Genomic DNA, 9,413 nt, shown 5'->3' with positions numbered 1-9,413 from the left:
GCCCCCCCCCCTCCCATAGTCTCTATCTCCACTTTATTTTGTGAATCAACTAGCTATCGTTAAAAATGACAATTTAAGAGAGTAGATATGGGGTGGGGAGGGGAGGGGAACGTTCTGTCCCCCCCCCTCCTCTTTCCCTTCTCAAATAGTGTAAATCTAATATCCTCTTTCTTTTTTCATAATTGTAAAGATTATGATAGTAAGAAACTAAATGGAGATAATCTAAAAAATGTATTAACATAATACTATAAAACATTTGATATACGTATATACTAAAATGGTTTATCGTTCTAAATATTTGATTTCTTTTTCTTTTTTATACATAACACGTTTTCTTATTCCAAAAAATTCAGAGGTTACTTTCTTTAAATTCAATTCCATCATTCCTCCATCTTTTCCTTTCTAACAAATCAAAAAATGAAAGGTAGTACAAGTATTTGGTGTAATCAATTGATAAATTAACAATTAAAATGACAAAATATTACTAACCATGATGATAAATTAATATGAAAAGTAACAATGCTTTGGAGTACTGAAAAGGGAGAGAATTTTTATCATATCCTAACACACTCTTTTTCTGTTTACATTATTCTTCTTTCTCTTTTTTATACTCTTCTCTTTCTCTTCCTATCTTTGATCTATCCTACCTTCCTATCATCTTTCTCTCCTTAACATTTCATTTTCCTTTCAACCATACTTATCACTTTCTCCCCTTAAAACTTCTTTATCCTGATTACTTCAAACCCTTCAATCCTTATTTTTCCATCTATGAATATAGAGAAAATTCTTTCTTTTTCTTTCTAAAAACATCTCCTTCCATTCTCATTCTCATCCTCTTTCTTGTGCTCATGAGGTATTAAAGAGGGGGGGGGGAAGAAAAGGATATTTCGACGTAATGAAATGGGATATGATAAGAATTTTTTCTATCTTTAAACAAAATATATGCTGACAAATATGAGGTAATGAAAATAGAACATAGTAATATGATATACACTGAATAAAATCTAAAGTACTCTAATATCAAAATTATTTCACACTTAAATGTTAGTAGACAAAGGTGTTTTGTCTTGTCTTTGATTTTAGAGTCTCAAAGTTTTGAATAAGTGTCTAGAACAACCAAGCTTATACTTGCTTAATTCACTTCTAAAAGATTTGTATGTCTTAAAAACATTCCAATTTGTTTTATTCACTTTTCTGAGGGACAGAGGAATGTCCGATCATAGTACTGATTGTCTACTCTTATGTTTATCTTCTTCCAGTTGTAAATTTTTCTACTAGATGTCACTAACATCAAATTTATTTCACACTTAAATGTTAGTAGACAAAGGTGTTTTGTCTTGTCTTTGATTTTAGAGTCTCACCAAGCTTATATTTGCTTGATTAACTTCTAAAAGAGGTGTGTGTCTTATAAACATTCCAATTTGGTTTGTTTTTCTGAGGGACAGAAGAATGTCCTATCATAGTACTGATTGTCCACTTTTGAAGTCTATCTTCCTTAAGTTGTAAATATTTCTACTAGATGTCACTATCATCAAAATTATTTCACACTTAAATGTTAGTAGACAAAGGTGTTTTGTCTTGTCTTTGATTTTAGAGTCTCAAAGTTTTCATTTACTAGTGTCTAAAACGACCAAGCTTATATTTTCTTGATTCACTTATAAAAAGGTGTGTGTCTTAGTCATATTCCAATTTGGGTTGTTCACTTTTCTGAGGGACAGAAGAATGTCGTATCATAGTACTGATTGTCTACTCTTGAAGTCTATCTTCTTCCAGTTGTAAATTTTTCTACTAGATGTCACTAACATCAAAATTATTTCACACTTAAATGTTAGTAGACAAAGGTGTTTTGTCTTGTCTTTGATTTTAGAGTCTTAAAGTTTTGAGTTACAATTATCTAAAAGGACCAAGGTTATATTTGCTTGATTCACTTGTTCGTCTTAGAAGCATTCCAATTTGGTTTGTTCACTTTTCTGAGGGACAGAAGAATGTCCTATTATAGTACTGATTGTCTACTCTTGAAGTCTATCGTCTTCCGGTTGTAAATTTTTCTACTAGATGTCACTAACATCAAAATTATTTCACATTTTAATGTTAGTAGACAAAGGCGTTTTGTCTTGTTTTTGAGTTTAGAGTCTCAAAGTTTTGATTTACAAGTAGCTAAAACGACCAAGCTTATATTTGCTTGATTCACTTCTAAAAGAGGTGTGTGTCTTAGATCATTCATTCCAATTTGGTTTGTTCACTTTTCTGAGGGATAGAAGAATGTCCTATCATAGTACTGATTGTCTACTTTTGAAGTCTATCTTCTTGTAGTTGTAAATTTTTCTACTAGATAGATTCACTAACATCAAAATTATTTCACACTTAAATGTTAGTTGACAAAGGTTTTTTTGTCTTGTCTTTGATTTTAGAGTCTCAAAGTTTTGCTTTACAAGTGTCCAAACCGACCAAGTTGAAATTTGCTTGATTCACTTCTAAAAGAGGTGTGTGTCTTAGAAACATTCCAATTTGGTTTGTTCATTTTTCTGAGGGAAAGAACAATGTCCGATCATAGTACTGATTGTCTGCTTTTGAAGTCTATCTTCTTTCGGTTGTAAATTTTTCTACTAGATGTCACTAACATCAAACTTATTTCACACTTAAATGTTGGTAGACAAAGGTGTTTTGTCTTGTCTTTGATTTTAGAGTTTCAAAGTTTTGATTTACAAGTTTCTAAAACGACCAAGCTTATATTTGCTTGATTTACTTCTAAAAGAGGTGTGTGTCTTAGAAACATTCCAATTTGGTTTGTTCATTTTTCTAAGGGACAGAAGAATGTCCTATCATAGTACTGATTGTCTACTTTTGAAGTCTCTCTTCTTTCAGTTGTAAATTTCTCTACTAGATGTTACTAACATCAAAATTATTTCAGACTTAAATGTTAGTAGACAAAGATGTTTTGTCTTGTCTTTGATTTTAGAGTCTCAAAGTTTTGCTTTACAAGTGTCTAAATTGCCCAATCTTATAATTGCTTGATTCACTTCTAAAATATGTGTGAGTCTTAGAAACATTCTAATCTAGCTTGTTCACTTTTCTTAAGGACATAAGAATGTTCTATCATAGTACTGATTGTTTACTTATGAAGTTTATCTTCTTCCAGTTGTAAATCTTTCTACAAGATGTCACTAACATAAAAATTATTTCAAACTTAAATGTTAGTAGACAAAGGTGTTTTGTCTTGTCTTTGATTTTAGAGTCTCAAAGTTTTGCTTTACAAGTGTCCAAACCGACCACGTTCAAATTTGCTTGATTCACTTCTAAAAGAGGTGTGTGTCTGAGAAACATTCCTATTTGGTTTGTTCATTTTTCTGAGGGACAGAAGAGTGTCCTATCATAGTACTGATTGTCTACTTTTGAAGTCTATCTTCTTCCAGTTGTAAATTTTTCTACTAGATGTCACTAACATCAAAATTATTTCACACTTAAATGTTAGTAGACAAAGGTGTTTTGTCTTGTCTTTGATTTCAGAGTCTCAAAGTTTTGATTTACAAGTGTCTAAAACGACCAAGCTTATATTTGCTTGATTCACTTCTAAAAGAGGTGTGTGTCTTAGAAACATTCCAATTTGGTTTGTTCACTTTTCTGAGGGATAAAAGAATGTCCTATCATAGAACTGATTGTCAACTTTTGAAGTCTATCTTCTTCCAGTTGTAAATTTTTCCACTAGATGTCACTAACATCAAAATTATTTCACACTTAAATGTTAGTAGACAAAGGTATTTTGTCTTGTCTTTGATTTTAGAGTCTCAAAGTTTTGCTTTACAAGTTTTTAAATTGACCAAGCTTATAATTGCTTGATTCACTCTTAAACAGGTGTGTGTCTTAGAAACATTCCAATTTAGTTTGTTCTCTTTTCTGAGTGACAGAAGAATGTCCTATCATAGTACTCATTGTCTACTTATGAAGTTTATCTTCTTCCAGTTGTAAATCTTTCTACTAGATGTCACTAACATCAAGATTATTACACACTTAAATGTTAGTAGACAAAGGAGTTTTGTCTTGTCTGTGAGTTTAGAGTCTCAAAGCTTTGATTTACAAGTGTCTAAAATGACCAAGCTTATTTGCTTGATTTCCTTCACTCTAGGCTGAAATATGGGCATATATACCTTCTTCCTGAGTCTTCAGACATACAGCCTAAACACCTTATTTACCAAACTAAATCAAAACTTAGACCTATTTCCTAGGGTTTTAAAATTTATATTTAACTTTAGAAAGTCTATACAATACAAGGAAGAAGATTGCACTATTTCTGCAAAGAAAAATTGCGTAGAATTTTGCACAGACGCCATAAAAGGGAATTTGCACAAAATTCGTTTTTTTTTAACAAAAATTAAAAAAATTTGCAAATATTTTTGATTATTTGAATTTGCAGGATCAAGGGCTTTTCAAAAACGTATAATTTATCATTGTTGGCGCCCTTTTTGTTTTCGCACATGTTTAGCTAAAAATCTTGATTTTGCAATTAATTTAAAATTTGGCAAACTTTCAATTTTTTGCATATTATTAACGTGGAGCCCAAGGGCTTTCTAAAACGTAAGCATATGTTATAGATTTGTATCACAATAAGTCTATTTTAGGTAAACCAGACTTCAGTCGTAAATATTAATCTACCAGAGTTACCTTTGGCTTTAATTCAATTTTCCTGGATTAAATTACCTGGGACAAATATTTATTGAAAATCAAGTTGTGCAAGCTTTAGCACAAATGCCCGAAAATATAAAATATAAATTCTGTCCCTCAAAAAAGTTTAAAACTCTGAAATAAATATTATGTCTTTGATCAATTTGCATTTCTGTGATTCTGTTTTTCAGTAATTTTTGTAAAGATTTTGTTGATAATTATTGAGAGAGAAACAATTTTCATTTCGCATTTTAACAATCAAGAAATTTATTTAGAACTGTTTAGGGGAAAAATTAGATTTTATTTCTTTCCTTTAATCTTTCAATTATGAGTGGAGGGGAGGTGTCAATAAGTTTTATTGTAAGCTAAGTTGTTATCTATATATAAATTTGGCTTGTCTGTCTGTCTGTCTGTCTGTCTGGCAATTTATATATATAGATAAATACATATTATATATATGTACAGGGTTACCCACAGAATGATACTGTAAAGACGACCTGAAACTTTTAAAATATGGCGATCTCAAGGTTAAATTAAGACTTTTGCTTTGAATNTATATATATATATAGTATGTATATTATCATGTTGGATAACAGTATATTAAGGCGGGGTGTCAAAATATCTATTGTCTTCAAAACAGGGGGCAATAGCTTCTCAAAAAGTAAAATTTTCTTTTATTTAGAAAAAAATCTTAATGAATTAAACGCCCCACCTTAAATAGTAAAACAATATGTTTTCTTTGTCACCCCCCATCCCCCCCCCACCAACCATTGTTTAGGGGTTGAGTATAAATAAATTAGGTTTTGCAAAAACGGAGTAATTAGTCATTTTGTCCACTTTGTCGGGCCCCAAATCCGTCATTTAGGGGCCTTCAGGGGCTCTCATTTTTCATGAAAAGGGACCAGTCCCTCATTTCTAAACTTTCTTTTGGATAAACATTTTTAAGAAATAATTATTATTTCTATTATTAATTATTATTGTTAATATGAAAAGTTGTGTATATATTGAACTTAAGAATATTTTTAAAATGCAATGTCTTATTTATCAAACTAGGCCGTTTCCAATGTCAAAGTCGCCTTTTTTCTGGGAAATCGCAAATCTAAATTAATCTTGAGGGTTTTTTTTCTGTTTACATATCTTTGATAAATAATTGTACTGCACTCTCTGGGAGAAATATAAACATACTCAGAACTGCTTCGACGTGTTAAGAAAAATAAGATNTTTTCTGATTATATATTTTAGTAGAATCAAGGGGGGGGGGTTCTGTATATTCTGTTTTTCTGATTATATATTTTAGTAGAATCAGAAAACTAAAAATCACTAAACCTCAACGGTATAAATCTTTCTGCCAAGTCGATCCAAATTAAATAATACAATTAAACGTCCCCTAGCTACGGCTAAAGTTTTTATTTAATTTTTAAACATGTGTAAATGAATCTTTATTTTAATACGTAATTAATTAATTAATTAATTAGTTTATCGATAAAAAAAACTAAATATTTACCTCAAACTCTAATTAACTATTATAATATAAATTAATGTTTAACAGAATCCATAGTTTGAAATACGACATCTGGTTGCAAAGTTTGAAATACGACATCTGGTTGCAAAGTTTGAAATACGACATCTGGTTGCAAAGTTTGAAATACGACATCTGGTTGCATAGTTTGAGGAGAGTAAGTGGAGTTTCTTAATTTGGTTTGTTCTATAATTCCCAATTTTAAGATTTGTGCATGAATGTGTGTAAAATAACTAAAAAATATATTTTAATATTTTTAAAGATTATACCCCTCATTCTCTTCTTCTAACAATATTCAAGTAAAATCTTAAAAGAGATATTTTTCAGAGTATATAAAATATATAGAATATATAAACTTAAATACAAATCCAACTTCAAATAGAATATTTATAATACATAGGCGTAGCAAAGATATTTGACCCCCCCCCCCTCCTTCAAAAAAATTCTAGACACCCTGTATATTCTTAGACAGTGGACACCCGTATACACATAGACAATTGGACACCCTGTATATTCTTAGAAAGTTGGACACCCTGTATATTCTTAGACAATTGGACACCCTGTATATTCTTAGACAATTGGACACCCTGTATATTCTTAGAAAGTTGGACACCCTGTATATTCTTATTGGACACCCTGTATATTCTTAGACAATTGGACACCCTGTATATTCTTAGACAGTGGATACCCTGTATATTCTTAGACAGTTGGACACCCTGTATATTCTTAGACAGAGGAGTGGACACTCTGTATATTCTTTGACAGTGGACACCCTGTATATTTTTGGACAGTGGACACCCTGTATATTCTTAGACAGTGGACACCCTGTATATTATTGGACAGTGAACACCCTGTATATTCTTAGACAGTGGACACCCTGTATATTATTGGACAGTGGACACCCTGTATATTCTTAGACAGTGGACACCCTGTATATTATTATGACAGTGGACACCCTGTATATTCTTAGACAGTGGACACCCTGTATATTATTGGACAGTGGACACCCTGTATATTATTAGACAGTGGACACCTTGTATATTATTGGACAGTGGACACCCTGTATATTATTGGACAGTGGACACTCTCTATATTCTTAGACAGTGGACACCCTGTATATTATTAGACAGTGGACACCCTGTATATAATTAGGTAGACATGTCAACTCTAAATGATAATAATAATAAAAAATTAGATATTTTGCTACAGTGAGAACCAGAAAACTATGGTACAGAAAGACAACATCACAGTGTATTTGATGTAGTTACAAGTCAAACAAAATTAATTAGTAACTTATTTAATTACTTATCTAGTTACATGGGTCTGCTTCAGTCTAAACTGTCGTCTTCCTATGCCAAAGTTTTCTGGTTATCATGCTGCACATGAATATCATAAAACAAAAGATTAAGTTTAAATTCAATTTTCTTAGCATTTGAGACCGAAATGGCAGTTCATGGTATGTCACTACCAAAGTTAAAATTGAATTTTTTGTTTTTGAAAGGAATTGCGCAATAACTAATTGCATTTATTGCGTGCCATAAGGTTTAAATTTAATTTTATCAAAAAAAAAATTAAACACAAACGCAAGAAAGTTGTACAGAATTGCGCGCTATACCGCGCAATTCCGTTGCGTTTATTACGCGCAATTATTACGGAATTGCGCGCAATTAAATTCACTTCCGCGAAAGGACTCGCCATTGCGCACAAGTAAAATCCACTTGCTTTGGAAACCCTATTTTCCCCGTAAGTTTAACATAATATATAATCTCCTGTTATTTTTGGTTTCTTTTTTGGCTCATTTTTTCCTTTATTTTCATCGACTTTTTGTCCTTTGCATTTCATTTTATTTTTTATTGTTAGCTTCTATATCTATTTTATTTCCATTTGACTGTCTACGTATATTCAAGTGACCCTCCATTTCAAGGGAGTGTTCGTAAAAAATGAAAGCGGGCATAGGCTTACGGCGAAAAATAAGCTCTTTTTATTGCTACTAATCTTAGTTCTATCTGTTGCGTCTTTAAGGAAAAATTGTTAAAAACTACTTAAACTAAAGAACGTAGCGTCCATACAAATTCAGAAACATGCAACATTTAACTTTCAATTAAATTCAAAACACATCATTCATATATTACAACCAATAATCATCGATAATTTAAGACGCATTCGTATAAAGTTGATATTTCATAATATTTTTATTTTTATGATCTGATAGATACTTTTAAAAACATTTATTGCTGTTTAGAGGATTTTTGATAATGAAGACGATATTTTCAAACATTATTAAAATTTAAAAAAAAAATAAAAATATTATGAAATATTAACTATATACGAATTCGTCGAAAAATAATCGATGACTATTGTTAGCAATATCTGAATTATTTGTTTGAAATTAAATTGATTATTTTACGATCCGAGTTGAATTTGTATGGACGCTACGTTATCAGCATGAGTCGTTTTTAACAAATTTCTCCTTAGATAGAAGTAAGATTAGTAGCGATCAAAAGTGTTTATTTTTCGCCGTAAGCCTGTACCCCCCTTTAATTTTTTGTGAACACTCCCCTTCAATTTTTGCAGATGGTTTTAGCGAAACAAAGCATATCTTTATAATAAAACAAGACATTCCTATATATATAATGCCTATAGCCGGCTAAACGGCTGGACTGATTGAGCTAAATTTGTTGTGGACACTCATGGGTGTTATAGGCTAAAAATAATTCGAATTTTTTTTTCAAGGGCAATGCCGGGGCCCTTCAGCTAGTAGTCTATATTATAAAACAAGACATTCGTATATATGTTGCGTATTGCCGGCCAAACGGCTGGACAGAATGGACTGAAATTTTTTGTGGACACATGGGTGGCCGGGGGTGTTATAGATTTGTTTTCAACATATTAAAAACAAAATTCCACGGGCAACGCTGGGCCCTTCAGCTAGTATATTATGAGATTGTAACTAAAAAAGCTTAGAAAATTTAATAGTCTCTTGGATCAAAATCCGTTCGCGATGAGTTTATAAGGTGTCTCTGCAGGTTCTCCTCCATTAATTTTTGTATTTTAAATTTTAAATTTCATAGAAGATAATTCATTTTCTCGTACAAAAAGTGAATTTGATCGTTATATTTCTATTTTTTTTTACTCGCCTTCGTTTCACAACATTTCTTTCGCAGCATTCCTTTGCAGCATCCCATTGGAGCATCCAATTGGCAAATATGATTGAACCCCCCTCCTCCCCCCGCCA

At 31.5% G+C, this 9,413-nt stretch overlaps 2 long non-coding RNA genes across 2 annotated transcripts in view; both read left to right on the top strand.

Moving 5' to 3' along the window:
• Positions 1-2,135: 2,135 nt before the first annotated feature.
• On the top strand, positions 2,136-2,821 carry LOC111717952 (uncharacterized). The gene is made up of 3 exons (XR_002768961.1): positions 2,136-2,202; positions 2,262-2,264; positions 2,811-2,821. It is a non-coding gene; the product is annotated as an uncharacterized LOC111717952 (long non-coding RNA).
• Positions 2,822-3,272: 451 nt separating this feature from the next.
• LOC111717951 (uncharacterized) overlaps positions 3,273-9,413 on the top strand; it is an 18,912-nt gene continuing 12,771 nt past the window's right edge. The window contains exons 1-2 of the long non-coding RNA XR_002768960.1: positions 3,273-3,579; positions 4,935-4,938. This is a non-coding gene — a long non-coding RNA (uncharacterized LOC111717951). The remainder of the gene's footprint in view (positions 3,580-4,934; positions 4,939-9,413) is intronic.

The sequence above is a fragment of the Eurytemora carolleeae genome, unplaced genomic scaffold (genome assembly GCF_000591075.1).
Source record: "Eurytemora carolleeae unplaced genomic scaffold, Eaff_2.0 scaffold937, whole genome shotgun sequence".
Taxonomy (NCBI): domain Eukaryota; kingdom Metazoa; phylum Arthropoda; class Copepoda; order Calanoida; family Temoridae; genus Eurytemora; species Eurytemora carolleeae.
The sequence above is the reverse complement of the archived record's forward strand: the minus strand, read 5'-3'. Positions and strand labels throughout refer to the sequence as shown.